The sequence below is a fragment of the Aethalodelphis obliquidens genome, unplaced genomic scaffold (genome assembly GCF_003676395.1).
Source record: "Aethalodelphis obliquidens isolate GAN/ISIS:26980383/991018 unplaced genomic scaffold, ASM367639v1 scaffold50, whole genome shotgun sequence".
NCBI lineage: Eukaryota > Metazoa > Chordata > Mammalia > Artiodactyla > Delphinidae > Aethalodelphis > Aethalodelphis obliquidens.
Genome location: NW_020837994.1, coordinates 10,844,609 through 10,871,232, shown reverse-complemented (window position 1 = coordinate 10,871,232; position 26,624 = coordinate 10,844,609).

Below are 26,624 nucleotides of genomic sequence, written 5' to 3'. Positions count from 1 at the left end.
ACACACACACACACACACACACACACACACACACACACACACACACAGCAAACCAAAGAACAGTGGAGGCATCCTGCTATTAGAACAGACTTTTAGATTTCCCCCTGAAGGCAACTTGGACTTTCTGACTGTGTTGAGGCTTCACCAGAGTATAGAAGAGCAGACTGAAGAACCATGACTGTAGCTTGAGCTGGTTTTAGGTAATACATATCCTTTGGTCTTATGAGTAAAATTAAACAGGGGAAAGATACTTGAATTGTAAGCAAGGCAAAAGGATACTGTAGAGACAGGACCTTCAAGATGGCGGAGGAGTAAGACGTGGAGATCACCTTCCTCCCCACAAATACATCAAAAATACATTTACATGTGGAACAGCTCCTACAGAACACCTACTGAACGCTGGCAGAAGACTTCAGCCTTCCCAAAAGGCAAGAAACTCACCACATACCTGGGTAGGGCAAAAGAGAAAAGAAAAAACAGAGACAAAAGAATAAGGATGGGACCTGAACCTCTGAGTGGGAGCTGTGAAGGAGGAAAAGTTTCCACACGCTAGGAAGCCCCTTCACTGGTGGAGACAGGAGGTGGCAGAGGGGGAAGCTTCGGAGCCACGGAGGAGAGAGCGCAGCAAGAGGGGTGCAGAGGGCAAAGCAGAGAGATTCCCGCACAGAGGATCGGTGCCGACCAGCACTCACCAGCCTGAGAGGCTTCTCTGCTCACCCTCCGGGGCAGGTGGGGGATGGGAGCTGAGGCTTGGGCTTCGGAGGTCAGATCCCAGGGAGAGGACTGGGGTTGGCTGCATGAACACAGCCTGAAGGGGGATAGTGTGCCATAGCTAGCCGCGAGGGAGTCCAGGAAAATGTCTGGAACTACCTAAGAGGCAAGAGACCGTTGTTTCAGTGTGCACAAGGACACGGGATTCAGAGCACCGCCTAAACGAGCTCCAGAGACTGGTGTGAGCCGTGACTATCAGCACAGACCGGAGACGGGCATGAAATGCTAACACTGCTTCTGCAGCCAGCAAGAATCCTGTGTGCAAACACAGGTCACTATCCACACCTCCCCTCCTGGGGAGCCTGTGCAGCCCACCACTGCCAGGGTCCCGGGATCCAGGGACAGCTTCCCCAGGAGAACACACGGCATGCCTCAGGTTGTTGCAACATCATGCCAGCCTGTGCCGGCACAGGCTCGCCCTGCATTCCGTACCCCTCCCTCCCCCCAGCCTGAGTGAGCCAGAGCCCCCTAATCAGCAGCTCCTTTAATCCCCTCCTGTCTGGGTAAAGAACAGTCGCCAGAGGGTGACCTAAATGCAGAGGCGGGGCCAGATCCAAAGCTGAACTCCAGGAGCTGTGAGAACAAAGAAGAGAAAGAAAGCTCTCCGTGCAGCCTCAGGAGCAGCGGATTAAATCTCCACAGTCAACTTGATGTACCCTGCATCTCTGGAATAGCTGAATAGACAACGAATCATCCCAAAATTGAGGCAGTAGACTTTGGGAGCAACTGTAGGCTTGGAGTTTGCTGTATGCGACTGACTAGTTTCTGATTTTTAAGTTTATGTTAGTATAGTTTTTAGCGCTTCTTATCATTGGTGGATTTCTTTATTGGTTTGGTTGCTCTCTTCATTTTTTTAATTACATTTTTTATTTTAATATTTTTTTAATTTTAATAACTATATATTTTATATTATTTTATTTTATTTTATTTTTTCTTTCTTTTCTTTCTCCCTTTTCTTCTGAGCTATGTGGCAGACAGGGTCTTGGTGCTCTGGCCAGGTGTCAGGCCTGAGTCTCTGAGGGGGGAGAGCCGAGTTCAGGACACTGGACCATCAGAGACCTCCCAGCCCCATGTAATATCAACCAGCGAGACCTCTCCCAGAGGTCTCCGTCTCAACACTAAGACCCAGCTCCACTCAACGACAAGCAAGCTACAGTGCTGGACACCCCATGCCAAACAAGTAGCAAGACAAGAACACAACCCCACCCATTAGCAGGGAGGCTGCCTAAAATCATACTAAGTTCACAGACACCCCAAAACACACCACTGGACGCAGTCCTGCCCACCAGAAAGACAATAACCAGCCTCATCCACCAGAGCACAGGCACTAGTCCCCTCCACCAGGAAGCCTACACAACCCACTGCACCAACCGTACCCACTGGGGGCAGACACCAAACAAAACAGGAACTACGAACCTGCAGCCTGTGAAAAGGAGACCCCAAACACAGTAAGTTAAGGAAAATGAGAAGACAGAGAAATATGCAGCAAATGAAGGAGCAAAGTAAAGACCCACCAGATCAAACAAATGAAGAGGAAATAGGCAGCCTGCCTGAAAAAGAACTCAGAGTAATGATAGTAAAGATAACCCAAATTCTTGGATATAGAATGGAGAAAATATAAGAAATGTTTAACAAGGACTAAATAGCAAACAAACAATGATGAACAACACAATAAATGAAATTAAAAATTCTCTAGAAGGAATCAATAGCAGAATAACTGAGGCAGAAGAACGGATAAGTGACCTGGAAAATAAAATAGTGGAAATAACTACTGCAGAGCAGAATAAAAAAAAAAAAAGAATGAAAAGAATTGAGGACGGTCTCAGAGACCTCTGGGACAACATTAAATACATCAACATTCAAATTATAGGGGTCCCAAAAGAAGAAGAGAAATAGCAAGGGACTGAGAAAATATTTGAAGAGATTATAGTTGAAAACTTCCCTAACATGGGAAAGGAAATAGTCAACTCCAAGAAGTGAAGAGAGTCCCATACAGGATAAATCCAAGGAGAAACACGCCAAGACACATATTAATCAAATTATCAAAAATTAAATACAAAGAAAAAATAATAAAAGCAGCAAGGGAAAAGCAAAAAATAAAATACAAGGGAATCCCCATAAGGTTAATAGCTAATCTTTCAGCAGAAGCTCTGCAAGTGAGAAAGAAGTGGCAGGACATATTTAAAGTGATGAAAGGGAAAAACCTACAATCAAGATTACTCTACCCAGCAAGGATCTCAGTCAGGTTTGACAGAGAAATTAAAAACTTTACAGACAAGCAAAAGCTAAGAGAATTCAGCACCACCAAACCAGCTTTACAACAAATGCTAAAGGAACTTCTCTAGGCAGGAAACACAAGAGAAGGAAAAGACCTACAAAAACAAACCCAAAACAATTAAGAAAATGGTAATAGGAGCATACGTATTGATAATTACCTTAAATGTGAATGGATTAAATGCTCCCACCAAAAGACATAGACTGGCTGAATGGATACAAAAACAAGACCTGTATATATGCTGTCTACAAGAGACCCAGTTCAGACCTGCGAACACATACAGACTGAAAGTGAGAGGATGGAAAAAGATATTCCATACAAATGGAAATGAAAAGAAAGCTGGAGTAGCAATTCTCCTATCAGAAAAATCGACTTTAAAATAAAGACTATTACAAGAGACAAAGAAGGACACTACATAATGATCAAGGGATCAATCCAAGAAGAAGATATAACAATTATAAATATTTATGCACCCAACATAGGAGCACCTCAATACATAAGGCAAATGCTAACAGCCATAAAAGGGGAAATCGACAGTAACACAGTCATAGCAGGGGACTTTAACACCCCACTTTCACCAATGGACAGATCAACCAATATGAAAATAAATAAGGAAACTCAAGCTTTAAATGACACATTAAACAAGATGGACTTAATTGATATTTATAGGACATTCCATCCAAAAATAACAGAATACACTTTCTTCTCAAGTGCTCATCGAACATTCTCTACGATAGATCATATCTTGGGCCACAAATCAAGCCTTGGTAAATTTAAGAAAATTGAGACAGTATCAAGTATCTTTTCTGACCACAGTGCTGTGAGACTAGATATCAATTACAGGAAAAAAACTGTAAAAATTAAAAACACATGGAGGCTAAATAATACACTACTAAATAACCATGAGATCACTGAAGAACTCAAAGAGAAAATCAAAAAATACTTAGAAACATATGCCAATGAAAACACAATGACCCAAAACCTATAGAATGAAGCAAAGGCAGTTCTAAGAAGGAAGTTTATAGCAATGCAATCCTACCTCAAGAAACAAGAAGCATCTCAAATAACCTAACCTTACACCTACAGCAATTAGAGAAAGAAGAACAAAAAAACTCAAAAGTTAGCAAAAGGAAAGAAGTCATAAAATCAGATCAGAAATAAATGAAAAAGAAATGAAGGAAACAATAGCAAAGATCAATAAAACTAAAAGCTGGTTCTTTTAGAAGACAAACAAAATTGATAAATCATTAGACTCATCAAGAAAAAAGGGAAAAGACTCAAATCAACAGAATCAGAAATGAAAAAGAAGTAACAACTGACACTACAGAAATACAAAGGATTGTGAAAGATTACTACAAGCAACTATATGCCAATAAAATGGACAACCTGGAAGAAATGGACAAAGTTCTTAGAAAAGCACCATCTTCTGGGATTGAACGGGAAGAAATAGAAAATATAAACAGACCAATCACAAGCACTGAAATTGAGACTGTGATTAAAAATCTTCCAACAAACAAAAGCCCAGGACCAGATGGCTTCACAGGCGAATTCTATCAAACATTTAGAGAAGAGCAAACACCTATCCTCAAAGTCTTCCAAAATATAGCAGAGGGAGGAACACTCCCAAACTCATTCTACGAGGCCACCGTCACCCTGATACCAAAACCAGATAAAAATGTCACAAAGAAAGAAAACTACAGGCCAATATCACTGACAAACATAGATGCAAAAATCCTCAACAAAATACTAGAAACAGAATCCAACAGCTCTTTAAAAGTATCATACACTATTATCAAGTGGGGTTTATCCCAGGAATACAAGGATTCTTCAATATATGCAAATCAATCAATGTGATACACCATATTAACAAATTGAAGGAAAAAACCCATATGATCATCTCAATAGATGCAGAAAAAGCTTTCAACAAAATTCAACACCCATTTATGATAAAAACCCTCCAGAAAGTAGGCATAGAGGGAACTTACCTCAACATAATAAAGGCCATATATGACAAACCCACAGCCAACATCATTCTCAATGGTGAAAAACTGAAACCATTTCCACTAAGATCAGGAACAAGATAAAGTTGCCCACTCTCACCACTCTTATTCAACATAGATTTGGGAGTTTTAGCCCCAGCAATCCGAGAAGAAAAAGAAATAAAAGGAATCCAAATCAGAAAAGAAGTAAAACTGTCACTGTTTGCAGATGACATGATACTATACACAGAGACTCCTAAAGATGTTACCAGAAAACTACTAAAGCTAATCAATAAATTTGGTAAAGTAGCAGGATACAAAATTAATACACAGAAATCTCTTGCATTCCTATACATTAATGATGAAAAATCTGAAAGATAACTTAAGGAAACACTCCCATTTACTATTGCAATAAAAAGAATAAAATGCATAGGAATAAACCTACCTAAGGAGACAGAAGACCTGTTTGCAGAAACTATAAGACACTGATGAAAGAAATTAAGGATGATACAAACAGATGAAGAGATGTACCATGTTCTTGGATTGGAAGAATCAACATTGTGGAAATGACTATGCTACCCAAAGCAGTATCCAGATTTGATCCAATCCCTGTCGAATGGCCAATGGCGTTTTTCATGGAACTGGAACAAAAAATTTCACAATTTGTATGGAGATACAGAGGACCCTGAATGACCAGGGCAGTCTTGGGAGGGAAGAACGGAGCTGGAGGAATCAGGCTCGCTAACTACGAACTGTGCTACAAAGCTACAGTAAGCGAGACAGTATGGTACTGGCACAGAATCAGAAATATGGATCAATAGAATGGGATAGAGAGCCCAGAGGTAAACCCACGCACATATGGTCACCTTATCTTTGATAAAGGAGGCAGAAGTTTACAGTGGAGAGTAGATGACCTCTTCAATAAGTGGTGCTGGTAAAACTGGACAGCTACATGTAAAAGAATGAAATTGGAACACTCCCTAGCACCATACACAAAAATAAACTCAAAATGGATTAGAGACCTAAATGTAAGGCCAGACACTATAAAACTCTTAGAGGAAAACAGGCAGAACACTCTATGACATAAATCACAGCAAGATCCTTTTTGACCCACCTCCTAGAGAAATGGAAATAAAGACAAAATAAACAAATGGGACCTAGTGAAACTTGGGAGCTTTTGCACAGCAAAGAAAACCTTAAACAGGATGAAAAGACAACCCTCAGAACAGGAGAAAATATTTGCAAATGAAGCAACTGACAAAGGATTAATCTCCAAATTACACAAGCAGCTCATGCAACTCAATATCAAAAAAACAAACAATCCAATCCAAAAAATGGGAAGAAGACCTAAACAGACATTTCTCCAAAGAAGATATACAGATTGCCAAGAAACACATGAAAGGATGCTCAACATCACTAATCATTAGAGAAATGCAAATTGAAACTGCAATGAGGTATCACCTCACACCAGGCAGAATAGCTATCATCAAAAAATCTACAAACAATAAATTCTGGAGAGGGTGTAGAGAAAAGGAAACCCTCTTGTACTGTTGGTGGGAATGTAAATTGATATAGCCGATATGGAGAACAGTATGGAGGTTTCCTAAAAAACTAAAAATAGAACTACCATACGACCCAGCCATCCCACTACTGGGCATATACCCTGAGAAAACCATAATTCAAAAAGAATCATGTACCACATGTTCATTGTACCACTGTTTACAATAGCCAGGACAGGAAGCAACCAAAGTGTCCACTGACAGATGAATGGATAAAGAAGATGTGGCACATATATACAATGGAATATTACTCAGCCATAAAAAGAAACGAAATTGAGTTATTTGTAGTGAGGTGGATAGACCTAGAGTCTGTCGTACAGAGTGAAGTAAGTCAGAAAGAGAAAATCCAATACCGTATGCTAGCACATATACATGGAATCTAAAAAAAAAAAAAGTTCTCAGGAACCTAGGGACAGGACAGGAATAAGGATGTAGACGTATAAAATGGGCTTGAGGACACAGGGAAGGGGAAGGGTAAGCTGGGACAAAGAGAGTGGCATTGATATATATACACTACCAAATTTAGAACAGATAGCTAGTGGGAAGCAGCCACATAGCACAGGGAGATCAGCTCGGTGCTTTGTGACCACCTAGAGGGGTGGGATAAGGAGGGTGGGAGGGAGACACAAGAGTAAGGGGATATGGGGATATATGTATACGTATAGCTGATTCACTTCGTTACACAGCAGAAATGAACACAACATTGTAAAGCAATTATACTCCAATAAAGATGTTTTTAAAAAAAAAGGACATTGTAGACATAAATTCATAATATGGTATACAAATGTAATTCTGACACTTGATATTTATGGCACTTGTGGATTTTCTTGGGACAGGATTGGGGTCTTTTATTTATCTTTTGCATGTTCCACCACACCTAACCATGTCTTAGACATGGGCTTGCTATGTCTTAGTTGTGGTTCTTTGTCAAAGTAGCTTAAGGGGCTAGTCAACAAAGCAAATCATTGAACATAGCTGGTTATTTATTTTCTTATGGGGGAATTGGAGTATTTTTCTTTTTCTATATAACTAATTTTTTGTTGCATTTTTGCACTTTTTGGTGTAAATGAGAAGTATCTCAAAAAGGGGGGTTCATGCACAACCTGGAATAATCACTCATACAATCTAAAAATGAGTCATAGCATCATACCAGTTTAGCATCACTTGGACTCAAAACTTATAGCACATAGAAGCTTACAGGTAATACCTTGTATTTCCCATATTACACATGCTTTTCAATATTCAGGTGTTTCCCATATTGAATGGATATAGGAAGTATATTCTTCTAAGAATACACTTAATTTTATGTTGACAATGAAATATTAGACTAAGAAGGATACTCAGCATTTCTTGGCTGGATTGAGGAAAGTTGCTACTCAAGTATTGTCAGGATTAAGATGTTCTTAATGATATTTTAATTGTAGTTCTAGTAATTTTTCTTTTGCTACTTAAAACACAATTCTTTTATTTGGAAATGTTCCCATATTATGGTTATGCTAAGTGCTTTGCAAGGTACTGGAGGTTTGTAGGCAAAGATGTTCATTAGGTTCATAGTTAAATTAACAAAATGCCATTATTTTTAAGAAAAGAAGCTCAGCAAAGGTTAGAACTTGAGAAAGTAGGCACTGTACTCTCAAAAACTTACTGATTTTCATATTTAGCTTCCTTATCTGAAGAAATTAACCTAAATTCTAATGGTATTTAAAATGAAAGAGTCTAAAAAAAATGAAAGTCTAAGTCAAATGAAAGGAAATGCTTTGTATTAAGCCTATATATGATTTCAACCTTGGTTGAATTCTTAAAAAAAAAAATACATTCCAGACTCAAAACTGTGGGCATGTATTGTAGGGAAAAAAAAAAAAAAAAAGAGATGGGAAAATGCAAATGAAAAAATAGTTGAGAAAGAGATTAGCAATCTATAGCCAGGAATGAAATTGTTACAATAGCTTTTAACTTGAAGGAAATTCCAGGAGGTAATAGTGATGTGATAATTGATAACATTTTTTTTTAATATCTTTCCCCACACTTTTTATATTATGGTTATATTATTTAAATGATTAAAAATTTTCAGCTCTATATTAGAGTTAGTACTTATAATGTTAAATTGAGATTATAGAATCTATTTGTAACATTTATTTAATTCGCTTTCAGTTCTTAAAGTTAAAAAACATCAACAGTAGTAAACCTCATATTATGATCTTAAAACAAACTAAAACTGTTTTCACTGATATACCTGTGTCAAGTTCTTTTTTTTAATTTTTTTAACTTTTTATTTTATATTGGGGTATTAAGTTCTTACCTTTACTAGTGAGTGCTTGTATTACGTTGCTTAAAGCCACCTAACTTCTCTGTATCTCAGTTGACTTGAATGTCCTGTGACTAGTTTGGTATTTTTCAGTCTTAGAAGTTGATTATTACTTGGGCAGCTTGGTTCCACATAACCATGATGAATGAAATTATTATATGGATATATTTATTCTGTTTAATCATGTTCTGATGAGTTCAGTTATCTGAATATAAAATAGATGGACTGTGTAATATAATCATTTTCATATAAGAAATCCAAAGAAATTACAGCTGTACTTGTAACACAGAGGCAGCAATAATACCTGCTTTGTAAGATAGTTGGGGGGATTAAATGAGTCAGTACATGTACGCGATTAGCGCAGTGCCTGTCATAGAATAGGCTTTCAGTGCATATTGTATTTTTTAAATTACTGAGTTTATTATTATTATTTTCCTTTTTTATCTAGGCAAGACTGGCAATTCTCAATTTTGATTGGAGATCATCATAGTATTTGAACTGATAAAGATGTTATGAGGAGAATTTTAATCATATATTCGAAGTGATTTGGCTTCCCTGGAAGAGAAAAGAGCTAGAAATTTAAGGTTTCATTATAGAAGTATATTTCACAAACCTGTGGGTGTCGATATGGGATGGCATAAAGTTAAAGGCAGTGTGATAAGTGCATAAAACACGGAACCTACAGCAGGAAGGTGTGGAGGCCTAACTCTTATTCACTACCTGTGTGACTCTAGACACATAGATGTTTCAGAGTCAAGCCTTAGTTTCCATGTTTGTAAAATACAGATCATTTTGCAGTTCACACACTCCTTCTGAGGTTCTAATAAAGGCAGTATGTGAACATTTCAAGTACATTGTCTGGCATGCAGTAGTGGCTCACAAAGTAATTCATAATTTGTTTTTGTTAAATTAAACTTGTAATAGCTTAGTATTCTAATTGAAAGATAATGTAGTGCCAAGTTTTTAAAATAAAATATATAATGGTGATGGCCCTAAATACAACCATTTCCCTATAATTATATTTTCCCTGTTGAGCACATTAAAATTAATCATTGATGTTTTGTAAAATTTTTAGTTTTCATTGTAGATGATTTGTTGGCTTTATATTTTGTGCAGTTTATTTTCCTTCAAAGTTACTGCAGTTTAAAAAGCATGTGGGTCTCCAGTCCTCCATTCTCATTCCCTTCTCCCCTCAAATGAAAGCTCTGTCTAGACCTTGTCTATACTTACATTAGAGAGAATAAATTGTTTTAAGGAACTTATTAAAAAGCTAATCAATTTGGGCAAAGTGATTGGTGTTCTTGTTGTTAACAACTTAAATTCACTTGTGAAAGGTCCACTCATGATTACCTAGCCCCCTTTTTACTTGCAGATGTGAAATAATAACCAGACAAATCTGCCCTGGTGGCATAGTCAGCTGAACTTAGATATAGTTACAGTGCCGTCCTCCATGCCCTACACCACTCAAATTGATTATGCTGATGTTCAAGTTTAATGTCTAGATTTTAAGAGACACGCGACCACCACAGGTTGATCAAATGTCAGAAATTAAAATTAACGTGTAAAAGAGCAAGAAAACTTCTGGGTTGTTAATTCACCTAATATTTAATGAGCTCCGCTATGTAAAGGATGATAGAGCAATGTTTTCACAATCTGAGGGAAACTTTTCTTAATCTAGAATTCCATGACTAGCCAAAGTACCATAACTAGCCCAAGTACCAATCGAGTATAAGAATAAAGATATTTGTAATGGTATGAGCACTTGGAAGGTCTGCATCACATACACTCTTGCACTGGAAGTTTCATGAGCTTGTACTCAGTAAGGGAGTACACCCAGAGAGAGGAAGCCACAGGTGTAACTAACAGTGGCGTAAACTCAGAAGAGCAAGGAAGAGATAGTGGTGGGAAGTCTCAAAATGACGGGGGTACAAATGACCTGGACAGCAGTTTAGATAAAGGTCAGAAGCTTCTAGAAGAAGCTCAGAGAAACAATGTCTTGATAGAATAAATGATATAATCAAGAGTCTGCAGATAACTGAAAGTATGATGGTAAAGGCAAATAATGTAAGAAAAAGACAAAGGCAGTTAGAAACTGTGGGGTGAGGGCTAAGGGAAGGATTATATTTTACAGGCCAACTACAAAGCAAACTATATAAGAAAGTAATAATTTTTTTAAAAAGTAATACTTTTTTTTTTTTTTTTTGGCGGGGGTACGCGGGCCTCTCACCGCTGTGGCCTCTCCCGTCGCGGAGCACAGGCTCCGGAGGTGCAGGCTCAGTGGCCATGGCTCACGGGCCCAGCCGCTCCGCGGGAAGCCCTAAAAAAGCACCAGGGAAGCCCTAAAAAATGTAGTACATTTTTAAATGCATGATTTGTGGAAGGCATTGTTATAGTCATATGACAAAAAAATAAATATCAATAATCTTGAAAATATAAACGTTCAGCTCTGACAGAAGAGAGAAAGAATAATAAAGTTGAAGGAAGAATAATGGGCAAATTGACACCTTAAAAATTGTGGAGTTGAGAAAGCCTACTAGAGTGATGAAATAAGATATCAATTTTTAAGAAATTATTTCCAGTTACAGAGATAACTGTTAAAATGACTAAAATAATATTACAAATACCAAACATCTGAAGAGAAATTGGGAGTAGGAGAGTAGTGTGACTTAAATCCTCATCTTTCGTAAGAGGAAGTCAATAGATGTTAAAATGGACAAATCAAAAATTAGAGGGCTTCCCTGGTGGTGCAGTGGTTGAGAGTCCGCCCGCCGATGCAGGGGACACGGGTTCGTGCCCCGGTCTGGGAAGATCCCACGTGCCGCGGAGCGGCTGGGCCCGTGAGCCATGGCCGCTGAGCCTGCGCGTCCAGAGCCTGTGCTCCACGACGGGAGACGCCACAACGGTGAGAAGCCCGCGTACGGCAAAAAAAAAAAAAAAAAAAATTAAAGGTATATTCACATTGTATAGTAGTTCAGAGAGAACCTAGGAAAGAATATAAAGTGGAAACAGTTTAAATTCCTAGAAGAATGTCAGGAGTTGAAGAATGTGTTGGTGTGGGAGATTCTAAGCTTTTCTAGACAGTTTGTATGAAAATATAAATAGGTGTATTTACATGTGTTACTTTAAAAGCAATAAGGATAAATGAAAAATAACACCTAAATTGGTTAAAGCGGAATGCTGCTCTTACTTGACTGCTAAGTACCTCCTATGTTTCGTCTCTGCCACAGTTAAATCCCTGGGGTTAGGCATTGAATTTCTTGTGGGTTACTCATAGAGTCACACACAAGGATTACTCAATCAAAATACATACATCTTGACTACTGGAGGTTTTATATCAATTTTTTAATAACGAACGCAAATTTCTGGGAGTATACAGGTCTGTTCCTTGTTAATTCAACTAATATTTATTAAGAAACTACTATTTGCATGGCTCTCCATGGACTCAAGTTACGAAAGTACTTCAATTTGTTAAGTGTACATGTAAAGTTTATTATTTTGTCAGTATTCTTTGAGTGTTTATTATGTGTCAGGCACTATCTAGGCCTTGTAGATACAATGGCTACTATAAAAGAGTCCTCGTTCTCTTAAAGTCTACTAGTTCCCCCTGAAAGGCACCGTGTACCTACTGCGTACTATGTGGTTGACTTATTATGCTGTGACAGTACTCTAAGTATCTGTAGAATGAAGGAACTTGTAGAATATTCCGGTTCAAATACTATCAAAGAGTTCATGAACCCTGGAATAGACTCTACCTTTCAGAAGAAAAGAAATGAGTTTTATGGAAGTGTGTCATGCAATAGAGGTCTCTAAGGCCTGATCTTGAAGAATGAGAAAAAGCTTCCCGCCCTTGTTCATAGCACTGAAATAATATTCATATGTGGTTGTGAGCTGTGGGAAGGTACAGGAATAAGCATAAGGGTATTCATTTTTTATTACTAAAGCCCTATTAAGAGATCAAACAATTTTTGTTCCGTTAGATTTGGGGGATCTAAATGAGAGTTATGTATTTGTAAATTTGCACCAGTTTGTGTGGGAGGGTGAATGTTACAGGAATAATTGGAGAAGGCAGTGATCAGGATAGATAGTGGTAATTTTGGGGTCACATGCAAATTAGGAGTAGTATCCATAAATAGTTTTTCTTTAAATATACATGATTTTATATCCTGCCGTCTCCGTTTTCTAGAGCCTCCAGATAGACATCTCAGTTCCTCCATCCAATCCCTGCATCTGGCACAATGGAAACAGATGGAAGAATCCAAAGTCTCAATTAAAGCTGCCTTTGAATGTATAAAGAATTCCTGTTATGAAGTCTTGTGAATTAGAAACACTGTGCCGGCACTCTGCCACCATGTGGCTTCTGGAGTCATTGCAGCACATACAGAACTCAAAATCGGCACCTGTTCCTTAAACTTTCATTGGGGCTATGTGTATTAGGTTAGGTTTTATGGGCAGACACTTTATTTAAAGGGATATAGTTATTCAAGATTCATGAGAATACATTAAGAATTAGCTTTCCAATATATATTTTGTGCAATGTAGGTACCATATCATTGGCTGCAATTCTCTAGCTACCACAAAATAATGATTTCCAAATTGCAATTTTAAGTATCATGGAATCTTAGAACTGGAATAGTCCTCAGAGATTATCCAATCCAACGTTAGAATGCCTCTTATTATCCTTCTAATAGGAGAGGCTGCTGTCTCAGCTTAACCATCTCTAGAAGAGCTTGTTTAATTTTGCAAAGTTGACTATCCTAATCACCTTTGACAATATTTATCCAAAGAGTTACAAATCCAACTAACGCTGCTTGCATACAGCTCATATTTTTACATATAAACCACAAAAAGAATTATAAAAGGGTCTTATTTCAACTGCATTTTCCAAGTCTATTAGGTCAGCACCAAGTATATAATAGGCACTTAGTAAATAGTAGCCCTGTTCAGTTTTCCCATATTCAATTTTTTAAGATGCAGGCTCAGAGTTTACAACTGTAAAGAAACTATATGCCCAATGACAAAATGCTTTCAATAGTTTATTTAATATTCTTCCAGTTTTACACTTTTACTTTAGTCCTTTTTTATTTGTTGCAACAAAGAGTCATGGAGTACATCCTGTGTTAGATGCTGGAGATGCAAAATTAAAAATATATAATAAGTGCTCTTACATTTTTATCTATTGAAAAACAATTTATTTGAATATAAAAATTTAAGTTGCTTGATGGAGATATGTGAAAAGTTCAGTCGGACCCCAATGAAAAGTATCTTGAGTTGCTAATGTATTCATTTTCTATGCTTTCTATGCTAATGTATGCATTTTCTATGTAATTTCTAAATTACAAGTTTAATAACTTAAAACACTACACCTTTATTACTTCAGTTTCCATTGGTTGAGAGTCCAAACACAGCTTATCAGGATTCTCTGCTTCCAGGTCTCATTGGCTGCAGTCCAGGTGTCATTTAGGGCTGTAGCCTCATCAGAAGCTCAACTGGGAAAAGATCCACTTTCAAGATTACTCGGGTTGTTGACAGAATTTGTTTCCTTGTTGTTGTATGAATGAGGGCCCCGCCTTTTCATTGCCTGTTAGTTGGAGGCCACTTCGGGTATTAGAAGCCACCCATAGTTCGCTGCCATGTAACCCTCTCCAGAGGCAGTTTATAAAATTGCTGTTTGCTTCTTCAAGGCCAGCGTGAGAATCTCTCTGCAGTCTTCTAAGACAGAGTCTTCTATAATGTAAGGTAATCATGAGCAAAATATTCCATCATCTTTGTCATTTAATGTAACCTAACGAAGAGAATGATGTCCTATCATCTTCACCGTATTCTTTTAGTTAGATACCAGTCACCACTGCTTCTACCTGAACTCAAAGGGAGGAAAGTATTACACAAAGGCCTGAACACCAGGAGACAGGAATTATTGGAGGCCATCTTAACACGAGTCTGTCAGAGCTGAAAAAATGTATCTGGAGAGTCAGGGAAGACTTCTCAGTTAAGGAAGACTTCACCTCAAAATGGACATTGTGATGTTTTCCATGTAGATTTAAAAAAACAGGAAAACAAACCACGCTGAGAGAATAGCTTTGCTGACATGTGGAAGAGTGAAGGAAGATTGGACAGGTGGGCCAGGGTCAGATCACAAAGGGCCTCACTTTGTGAGTTAAGGAGTATACCAAAAGAAATGGGGAAAATGGGTGAGTACCAGACAGGAAGTACAGTGGTCAGAGGTCCATGGTATACATGATACATGCTATTCTGGCAGCAATATAGAGGACAGGTGGGAGGAGCATAAGAGGCAGGGAAATAAATGAGATGCTATATTCATTGTCACATGGCAGACAGCTGAAGCAGTCGAGTAGCATCTGGATACAGAAAATATTTAGGAAGTACAGTCACAGTATATGATATCAATAGTATAGAGTTAGTGGTAAGAGAGAATTTAAGGGTATTTTTGTGTGTATTTAAAGCCAGTAGACTTCTTTCAGGTGAAATATGACTTTTAATGTTTAACGGTTTCATAACTGAAGGGCACTGATGTGTCTGTAAATGTGCTGAATCCATTATATAAAACCAGACTGGTATTTTAAAGACAAGTGGCTATGATTAAACAAAACCTGTAGGATGAATTCTCCCACCTATAACCAGGTGCAGGGTCTACAATAGATAACCAGTCCCTGCCTTGAGTGAGTAAAGGAAGACTGAAAGCTCCGTAATACTTCATCATAATGTCCTATTTGAGAGGAGCCACTCGGTTACTTTCACTTGAGTCCGATTTTAAAATGAAGGTATAATCTTGGGTCATTTTATCATCAGCAATAAGCAAGCATTATATTCTGCCATAGGACTGGGGAGGCAGCTGGAAAAGTATTCCCATTAGTAGAGATTGGCTTGATACCTTTTTCACTGTCTCTAGAGGAGTTTGATGAGAGCTACCTGGTGGCTTTACCTATATCTCTAAGCACTGAGAAAGAATCTGTTTGAGGGAAGAGATCTGGCACCCTTGTAGACATCTATATAGTGAGAAGGAGCTAAATTAGAGAGGCTTAAACTCATTTCTAGCAGAAAAGCGGATTTGTGGAAGCTGTTTCTTCTGCTCCATGTCAGGCTGCTCCTAGCTGAACATTGGAGTGGATATTTTTTGTCTTTTTGTCTGGCCAACATTCATTTTTTCTCTTTCTAATTGCACTCCACTTTCTTCTGCGGAATCACCTCTCTACCACTGAGGGCAATTTTGTTGTGCCTCTAGATCAAGATACATGTCCCCATACTCCAGAAGCGGAAGCTAACCCCATACCCAGAGGCTGTAATCTGCCCCTTCTGCCAGATGGTGCCCTCTCTCAGGAGGCAGCTAGACAATCTAAAATTCTGTTGGAATTTAATCATTCCAGCAGCTGCCTTTTCCATATCGTGTTCTTTTATCCTTTAGCTTTCCCACATCCTTCCAATTTCCTTTCCGATTAAGTTTGTCAGAGTTAGTTGTTTATAACCAAAGAAAAAGGTACGGTAGCTCATTAGCATTTCAGAAAGGAGGAGAAAAAGTGTTTATGAGCTTCTATCAGCTGTCAGACACTCTGTTAGATATTTTACATACCTTATTTTATCATCACCAAAGTGTCATGAAGTATAAACTTATCTTAATGGGTTGAATCACATTAATAAATTCTCTAATATTTAACTCAACTTGCATTTCTGGAAGAGTCAGTTTGGTCATGATAAATTTATATATTAAAATGTATATATATATATATATATATATAGCTAGATTCAGTATGGCAAGATTTGGGTAAGGGTTTTTGTGTCTATGATTATAGTGGGATTGCCTAATTTTAGTATCTATTAGTCTCAAAATTGAGTCGGTGAGTGTATCTCTTTATTCTGTAAAAAGAGTTCCTATACGTTTGAAATGTTCTCCCTCTTGATTGGTTGATAGAGCTTATCTGTCTAAGCCTAATGTTTTCCTCATAGAAATATTTAAATTTTTTATTTGCTATCTTTAATAGTTTTAAGATTATTCGGGCTTTCTGTTTCTCTTTGAGTCAAGTTTAGTAATGATTTTCCTTTTCTTTCAGATTTTTAATTTTATTGGGGAAAAGTTTTTCTTATCCTTTTAAATGTTCTGCTGCATCTATAGGTGTCTCTTTTCATTCCTAAATTGTTTATTTGTACGTTTTGTAATACCTTTTGCGTAACTTTAAGGGACATGATTAATATTGTATTATTCTATTTAAGTCAGATTCCCCTGATCATAATCCCAGGATGCATCATTTATGTAGAGTATAACATACATGTGGCCCCTGGAGTTATGCAAAGTGTTGTTCTGGTCTTTCTTTTTTTTTGAGAGATCTTTGCAAAATTTTGTCAGTTTTATTGGCTTTGTTGATTCTCCTTATTGTATTTATTTTCTATTTTTAGTAATTTGTTCTTTTTTTAACTATCTTCTTCCTAAATGTATGTTGGATTTATTATTTTTTCTAACTTCTTAATTTGGATACTTTGCTTATTGGTTTTCAGAGTTTCTTCTTTACTAATATGAACACCCAAGGCTCTAAATTTTTCTCTTTCAATCGTTTTAGCAGCATCCCACACATTTTGGTATGTAGTATTATTATTGCTGTTTAGTTGTCTTAACTCCTAAGTTATTTAGAAATGAACTTTTAAAATTTCCAAATATATGTGTTTTCAAAGGTATTTATTCTTGACTTCTAGTTATTTAATGGTCAACAACATTGTCTTTGTGGTACAGATTATTGGACATTTGTTGAGACTTGATCTGTGGCCCAGTGAGGGATAAATATTTGTAAATGTTTCATGTTTTGAAGAATGTGTAGTCTCCTAACATATATTTACCTGGTAAATTTGAGTTAGTTTTTTCTCTGAACTCTGAAGATATAATTCTACTCTCTTACAGCTTCCGTTTTACTCCCTATCAAGTTGTGTTACTTTGTAGGTAATCCACCTCTTCTTTCTAGCTGATTTTAAGACCTATTCTATATCTTTGGTGTTCTTTACTATGGTGAGTCTAGGTTTTTTGTTTGCTTTTGTTTTGTTGAAAATAAATACTGGTGGGGCTTATTATACTACCTAAATCTAGGGACTTGTATATTTCAATTTCAGAAAATTCACAGCCAACCTTTTTTGGAACAATGCCTCTCTCTCCCTTCCTCACTATTGGAACTCTCATTAGAAGCATACTGGCAAGAGGCTTTGAATGCTCATACAAGTTCTGCTCTATACAAGGTGCCCAGGTGAGGGAAAAATTAAGGCCTGAATGTCATCCCATGCTCTCCTGGCCAACTTGTGTGCCTGAGGATCTGTGTTTGTCCAAGTGTGCTGCCTCTTTTCTAATTTTCTCCAAGGTATTTTATGAGCTACCTGTGGTACTATATGCTGGGCCGTTTTGTTCTATACTCCACTTTCTTAATTTTTCCGTCTCATTTCTCATCGTATAATCCTTAGTGATGTCTTCTAGGGAAACTTTCCCCAATCTATTTTCTAATTCTCTATTCAGTTGAGTCTAATCTGTTGTTTAGTCTTTAAAGATTTATTTTAAATGGCTGTTTTTTCATTTCTGGAAACTTTATTGGACTCTTTGGATCTGCTTGTTATTTTTAGTAGTCTTTAGTGATTAACTCATACCTTTGATTTTCTCTTTTATGTCTTTGAACATATTAACGCATAGTTATTGTTTATTATTTATCCTGTGGTTTAAAGTGTTTGTATTTTAATCTGTTGTTTTCTTATGCTGACTGTCAGTCATGATGATTTTCTTAAAATTTTTATTATTGTTTAATTTTGAGCTCACGTTTTCTGGATATTTATCTGTGCTAATTCTCTGAGGCCTAGGTTGAGGGTGATTTTGTAAAGGAATAGCATGTATGTTTTTCTTCCAGACATCTGGGGGACAATTTTTCAGTTACACGCTTATGTTGGTGCTTTTTTGTACACAGGTAGTAGGAAATTGAGCCCCAAATCTGAAAAAAGGGCAAGGTTGTGATTACAGATTCTCAGGGGAGATTTTTCCCCCTTCCATTCACTGTCAATGCCAAGATTGATAAACATTCCTCACCATCTTTTTTTGTGGATATATTGGTATGCTTGTGTTGCTGTAACAAAATACGACAGAATGGAAATTTATTTTCTCATAGCTCTGGAGGCTGAGAAGTCCAAATCAAAGTGTCAGCAGATTTGGTTTCTGGTGAAAGCATTCTTCCTAGCTTGTAAATGGCTGACTTCTTGCTATGCTCTCACATGGCCTTTCCTTGGTGATGTACATGGAGAGAGAGCTAGCCCTCTGGTGTCTCTTCTTATAAGGACACTAATTCTGTCAGATCAAGTTCCCACCCTTATGAGCTCATTTAACCTTAGTTACCTACTTAAAAGGGCCATTTCCAAATTTAGCCACACTGGGGGTTAGGGATTCAACACATAAATTTTGAGAGAACACAAACATTCGATCCGTAACAGCTGGAAAGATACTTTCTTAGTAAACTCTTTCATTGAGGATATGAGCATCTGGGCTCCTAGTTTTATACAGGGATTTTTGCTCTGACTCCTCACCTGTGTGTGCCCTAGGGTAAGTCTTCTGTTCTATGAGTTCATTAGAAGTGACTGTTGAGGCAGTTGGGAATGACAAATGTCTCTAGGGAAGCTAGCTGGTGGCTTCAGTACTTAGTTCTACCTCTGGATTCATTTGTGGCTTCTGAGAATTTCCTGTGGTTTCTGTTCAGATTAGTTATACAATCAATCAGTCAATGTATGTGTGTGTTTATATTTCATCCTATATTTTAAAACATTTTATCATAGAAGTTTTTGGACTTATGTGATGCACAAAAGTAGATATAATAGTAGAGAAGGTATAACAAGCTCCCGTATACCTATCCCCTAGTTACAGTAAGCATCAACATTTTATCAAACTTACTATAGTATTTTTAAGCTACAATATCACACTATTTGACTAGACAATACTAATGTAACTCGACAAATAAAGATAATTTCTACTTAATTAACTAAAAAGTTACCAGTAAGTCTTTAATATTATCCAATACTTAGTCTATATTCAAATGACTCTTATTATTTAAAAATATTATTCTATAGTTGCTTTGTTTAAATCTGGATCCAAACAAGGTGTACATCTTATCTTTTTTTTTGTTGTTTCTTTAACTTCCCTTTAATCTAGAATGGTTACCCCCACTCCCACTTTTTAAAAAAAATTCCAAAGACTCATTGAAAATTAAGTCAGTAAAATTGCTTCTTATGGTGTATATAATGTTTCTCTATTTATAATTACTATAAACTAGAAAATAGATATGAAGACTGGATTACATTTGGATTCAATTTCTTTAGCATACTTCATAGGTAGTGCTGTGTACTTTATATTGCATTAAATCAGACGGTACTGTCTGGTAATCATAATTTTAGTGTTATTGAGATGTAATTGGTGGTGTAGTTTTTGTCACTCTGACCATTTCATTGTGAAGATTCTCATTAACATTTCATCTAATACTTTTACCATCTGTTGATGATTGTTACCATCTTCAGTTTTTTCGAGAGGTTGCCAATTGGTGATTTTCTAATTCTATAATTTTCTCTATATTTATTAGATGGAAATTTTCCAAAAAGAATTTTTGCTCACAAACTAGAGTTGTTAGTGGACTCTAAACTTAAGTTTGTATAGAAAAGAGAGGATAAATGTTTAATTTGTCTTCTTTACTTACCAATGATCATAGTAAATGGTTGCTACCCTAGTGCCTCCAGTGCTGACTAGTGATTTTGTAAATTTTGTTTAGTCTTATGTCTTCTATCATGAGGCACTTCAAGTTGCTTTTACAAGAGGGAATATAAATAGAAAATAAAAAAGCAAGAACACTTAACTACAAAATTACTACAATTTGGATTAGTGTTTCTTGGGTTCACGAAAAGTTGTTGGACCTGCCATTTCTGAGATATAAGCAAAAAACTTTATATTGACAAAAAAATAGTTCTTACTTTGATAAGCATTCAATATTAAATTTCCCAGTCCTTTAAGTCTTTTTTTTCTAACACCTTTATTAGAGTATAATTGCTTTACAATGGTGTGTTAGTTTCTGCTTTATAACAAAGTGAATCAGCTATACATATGCATATATCCCCATATCTCCTCCCTCTTGCGTCTCCCTCCCAACCTCCCTATCCCACCCTTCTAGGTGGTCACAAAGCACCGAGCTGATCTCCCTGTGCTATGTGGCTGCTTCCCACTAGCTATCTATTTTGCATTTGGTAGTGTATATATGTCCATAACACTCTCACTTCGTCCCAGCTTACCCTTCCCCCTCCCCATGTCCTCAAGTCCATTCTCTATGTCTGCGTCTTTATTCCTGTCCTGCCCCTAGGTTCTTCAGAACCACTTTTTTTTTTAGATTCCATATATATGTGTTAGCATATGGTATTTCACTCTGTCTGACAGACTCTAGGGCCATCCACCTCACTACAAATAACTCAATTTTCTTTTTATGGCTGAGTAATATTCCATTGTATATATGTGCTACATCTTCTTTATCCATTCATCTGTTGATGGACACTGAGGTTGCTTCCATGTCCTGGCTATTGTAAATACAGCTGCAGTGAACATTGTGGTACATGTCTCTTTTTGAATTATGGTTTTCTCAGGGTATATGCCCAGTAGTGGGATTGCTGGGTCATATGGTAGTTCTATTTTTAGTTTTTTAAGGAACCTCCATACTGTTCTCCATAGTGGCTGTATCAATTTACATTCCCACCAACAGTGCAAGGCACTGTTCCCTAATGTCTGTTTAGGTCTTCTGCCCATTTTTGGATTAAGTTGTTTGTTTTTTAGATATTGAGCTGCATGAGCTGCTTGTAAATTTTGGAGATTAATCCTTCGTCAGTTGCTTCATTTGCAAGTATTTTCTCCCATTCTGAGGGTTGTCTTTTCGCGTTGTTTATGGTTTCCTTTGCTGTGCAAAAGCTTTTAAGTTTCATTAGGTCCCATTTGTTTATTTTTGTTTTTATTCCCATTTCTCTAGGAGGTGGGTCAGCAAGGATCTTGCTGTGATTTACATCATAGAGTGCTCTGCCTATGTTTTCCTCTAAGAGTTTTACAGTATCTGGCTTTACATTTAGGTCTTTAATTCATTTTGAGTTTATTTTTGTGTATGGTGTTAGGGAGTGTTCTAATTTCATTCTTTTACATGTAGCTGTCCAGTTTTACCAGCACCACATTTTGAAGAGGTTGTCTTTTCTCCATTGTATATTCTTGCCTCCTTTATCAAAAATAAGGTGACCATATGTGCGTGGGTTGATCTCTGGGCTTTCTATCCTGTTCCATTGATCTATATTTCTGTTTTTGTGCCAGTACCATACTGTCTTGATTACTGTAGCTTTGTAGTATAATCTGAAGTCCAGGAGCCTGATTCCTCCAGCTCTGTTTTTCTTTCTCAAGATTGCTTTGGCTATTCAGGGTCTTATGTGTTTCCATACAAATAGTGAAATTTTTTCTTCTAGTTTTGTAAAAAATGCCATTGGTAGTTTGATAGGGATTGCATTGAATCTGTAGATTGCTTTGGGTAGTATAGTCATTTTCACAATGTTGATACTTCCAACGCAAGAGCATGGTATATCTCTCCATCTGTTTGTATCTTTTTTTTTTTTTTTTTTTTTTGCGGTACGCGGGCCTCTCACTGCTGCAGCCTCTCCCACTGCGGAGCACAGGCTCCAGACGCGCAGGCCCAGCGGCCATGGCTCACGGACCCAGCCACTCCGCGGCATGTGGGATCCTCCTGGATCGGGGCACGAACCCGCGCCCCCCGCATCGGCAGGCAGACCCCCAACCACTGCGCCACCAGGGAAGCCCTGTATCATCTTTAATTTCTTTCATCAGTGTCTTATAGTTTTTTGCATACAGGTCTTTTGTCTCCTTCGGTAGGTTTATTCCTAGGTATTTTTTTTCTTTTTGTTGCAATGTAAATGGGAGTGTTTCCCTAATTTCTCTTTCAGATTTTTCATCATTAGTGTACAAGAATGCAAGAGATTTCTGTGCATTAATTTTGTATCCTGCTACTTTACAAAATTCATTGATTAGCTCTAGTAGTTTTCTGGTATCTTCTTTAGGTTTCTCCATGTATAGTATCATGTCATCTGCAAAAGTGACAGCCCTACTTCTTCTTTTCCGATTTGGATTCCTTTTGTTTCTTTTTCTTCTCTGATTGCTGTAGCTAAAACTTCAAAAACTATGTTGAATAAGAGTGGTGAGAGTGGACAACCTTGTCTTGTTCCTGATCTTAGAGGAAATTGTTTCAGTTTTTCACCATTGAGAACGATGTTTGCTGTGGGTTGTTCACATATGGCCTTTATTACGTTGAGGTAAGTTCCCTCTATGCCTAATTTCTGGAGGGTTTTTATCATACATGGCGCTGAATTTTGTTAAAAGCTTTTTCTGCATGTATTGAGATGATCATATGGATTTTCTCCTTCGTTTGCTAATATGGTGTATCACATTGATTTTTTTGCGTATATTGAAGAAACCTTGCATTCCTGGGATAAACCCCACTTGATCATGGTGTATGATCCTTTTAATGTGCTGTTGGATTCTGTTTGCTAGTATTTTGTTGAGGATTTTTGCATCTATGTGCATCAGTGATATTGGCCTGTACTTTTCTTTCATTGTGACATCTGGGTCTGGTTTTGGTATCAGGGTGATGGTGGCCTCATAGAATGAGTTGGGGAGTGTTCCTCCCTCTATATTTTGGAAAAGTTTGAGAAGGATAGGTGTTAGCTCTTCTCTAAATGTTTGATTGAGTTCACCTGTGAAGTAATCTGGTCCTGGGCTTTGGTTTGTTGGAAGACTTTTCATCACAGTCTCAATTTCAGTACTTGTGATTGGTCTGTTTATATTTTCTGTTTCTTCCTGGTTCAGTCTTGGAAGGTGGTGCTTTTCTAAGAATTTGTCCATTTTCCTGGCATATAATCACTTCTAGTAATCTCTCATGATCCTTTGTATTTCTTCAGTGTCAGTTGTTACTTCTCCTTTTTCATTTCTAATTCTATTGATTTGAGTCTTCTCCCTTTTTTTCTTGATGAGTCTGGCTAATGGTTTGTCAATTTTGTTTATTTTCTCAAAGAACCAGTTTTTAGTTTTATTGATCTTTGCTATTGTTTCCATCATATATTTTTCATTTATTTCTGATCTGATCTTTATGATTTCTTTCCTTCTGCTAACTTCGGGTTTTTTTCTGTTTTTCTTTCGCTAATTGCTTTAGGTGTAAGTTTAGGTTGTTTACTTGAGATGTTTCTTGTTTCTTGAAGTAGGATTGTATTGCTATAAAGTTCTCTCTTGGAACTGCTTTTGCTGCATCCCACAGGTTTTGGGTCATCGTGTTTTCATTGTCATTTGTTTCTAGGTATTTTTTGACTTCCTCTCTGATTTCTTCAGTGATCTCTTTGTTATTAAGTAGTGTATTGTTTAGTGTCCATGTGCTTGTATTTTTTACAGATTTTTTTCCCTATAGTTGATATCTAGTCTCATAGTGTTGTGGTTGGAAAAGATATTTAATATGATTTCAATTTTCATAAATTTACCAAGGCTTGATTTGTGACCCAAGATATGATCTATCCTGTGGAATATTCAATAGAACTTGAGAAGGAAGTGTATTTTGTTCTTTTTGGATGGAATGTCCTATAAATATCAATCAAGTCCATCTTGTTTAATGTCTCATTTAAAGCTTGTGTTTCCTTATTTGTTTTCATTTTGGTTGATCTGTCCATTGGTGAAAGTGTGGTGTAAAGTCCCCTACAATGTTTGTGTAACTGTCGATTTCCCCTTTTATGGCTGTTAGCATTTGCCTTATGTATTGAGGTGCTCCTATGTTGGGTGCATAAATATTTACAATTGCTATATCTTCTTCTTGGATTGATCCCTTGATCATTATGTAGCTTCCTTCTTTGTCTCTTGTAATAGTCTTTATTTTAAAGTCTATTTTGTCTGATATGAGAATTGCTACTCCATCTTTCTTATGGTATTCCATGGAATATCTTTTTCCATCCCCTCACTTTCAGTCTGTATGTGTCCCTAGGTCTGAAATGGGTCTCTTGTAGACAGCATATATGCGGGTCTTGTTTTTGTATCCATTCAGCCAATCTGTGTCTTTTGGTGGGAGCATTTAATCCATTTACATTTAAGGTAATTATCAATATGTATGTTCCTGTTACCATTTTCTTAGTTGTTTTGGGTTTATTATTTTAGGTCTTTTCCTTCTCTTGTGTTTCCTGCCTAGAGAAGTTCCTTTAGCATTTGTTGTAAAGCTGGTTTGGTGGTGCTTATCCTTAGTGTTTTCATTGTTTTTGAACTTCTTGTTTATCCTTTAAGGTCAATGTGATCCTACATTTCAATGATTATTTTTCTAATATTTTTTCTAGTATTTCATTCCTCCCAACCCCCCTGCCCTCATCCATAGGATTTGGGTTGAGATAAATAACAAGCCTATTCCTAATCTCCTTTACTCAACAAAGGATTAATATGTGTAATAAAGCAGTCAAATAGTGATTTGTTTTTTAAGTTATGCTAATAAGAATTAAAAAGAGAGAGAATTAAAGCTTCTAGAAGTGAATTTCTTAGCCTCCAAAGAAAAGATTGATGGTACTTTAAGCAAACTTAGAAAGAATACTTTATGAAAAAAGTCATTAATATGCCTATTTCTCTTCCTGACCTTCATTTTATCAATATCTTATTATGTGGACAAAATGAAGACATCATCATAGTACAAAAAGCTTATTTTTAAAGGTAAATGGGTCAAGTTTGTATGAAATAGCAATTATGGAAATAATCACAAACAAGTCACTGAACAAGATTTTGCTAATTAGGTTATACCCAAAGAAAGGCTCTGCATTAATGTATTTAACAACCAAGAAGGACACATTCTGGCTGGTCACAAACCATGTATGATAATCTATAATGAATATGGGTAGTCTAATGAAAAGGTAAATGTATTATGTAAATGACAAACTTGGGGCAGATATGTTGTTTTAGGTAGAAAGGATCTGGCCTCAATAATTATTAGTATTAAAATATGGGTAGCTAAGTCTATAATTTAAAAAAAAATTTCCATTAGTTCTTCCAAAGGTAACCTGTAGTTTAATATTAAACAAGATGAAGCTGTGCGACAAAGTTGTAATAGTCAGTATATAGACAGAAAGACATGTACATAAAGTCTAATTTTAAATGCTTTATTAATAAAGTCTTGTATATCTACATAAAAGATGTAAAAATGCAATGTGTTTTTTGTAAAATGAGATTAACACAGCATATCATGTCATCAGACAAAACAGCATTGTCACTTGGTAAGTTTTATGTATGCTGTTTCAAAGAACCAATTGGTAAAGAAAAACTGCCTGATCATTATGTCAGTCATTCACTCATTCATTCACTCAGCAAACATATGTCAAATATTATGTGCCAGATATAGTTTCAAGCTCTAAGAAAATAAATATTAATAAGACAAGGACCCTTCGTTTATGAGCTCACAGTCTCTTTGGAGAATTATACACAGAAACAGTAATAGTTGACTATGAAAAATGTTACATTGGAAATATAGAGGATGTACTTTGGATGACTTGAAAAGGATGAGGGTTCTTCTGCTGGGTAAGCTAGAAAGAGCTTTTCCAAGGAGGTAACTTTAGATTTGGATGTTGAAGGTTGAATACTAGTCCACCAACTGGAGAAATGGGGAAAATCAATTCAAAAGTAGGGA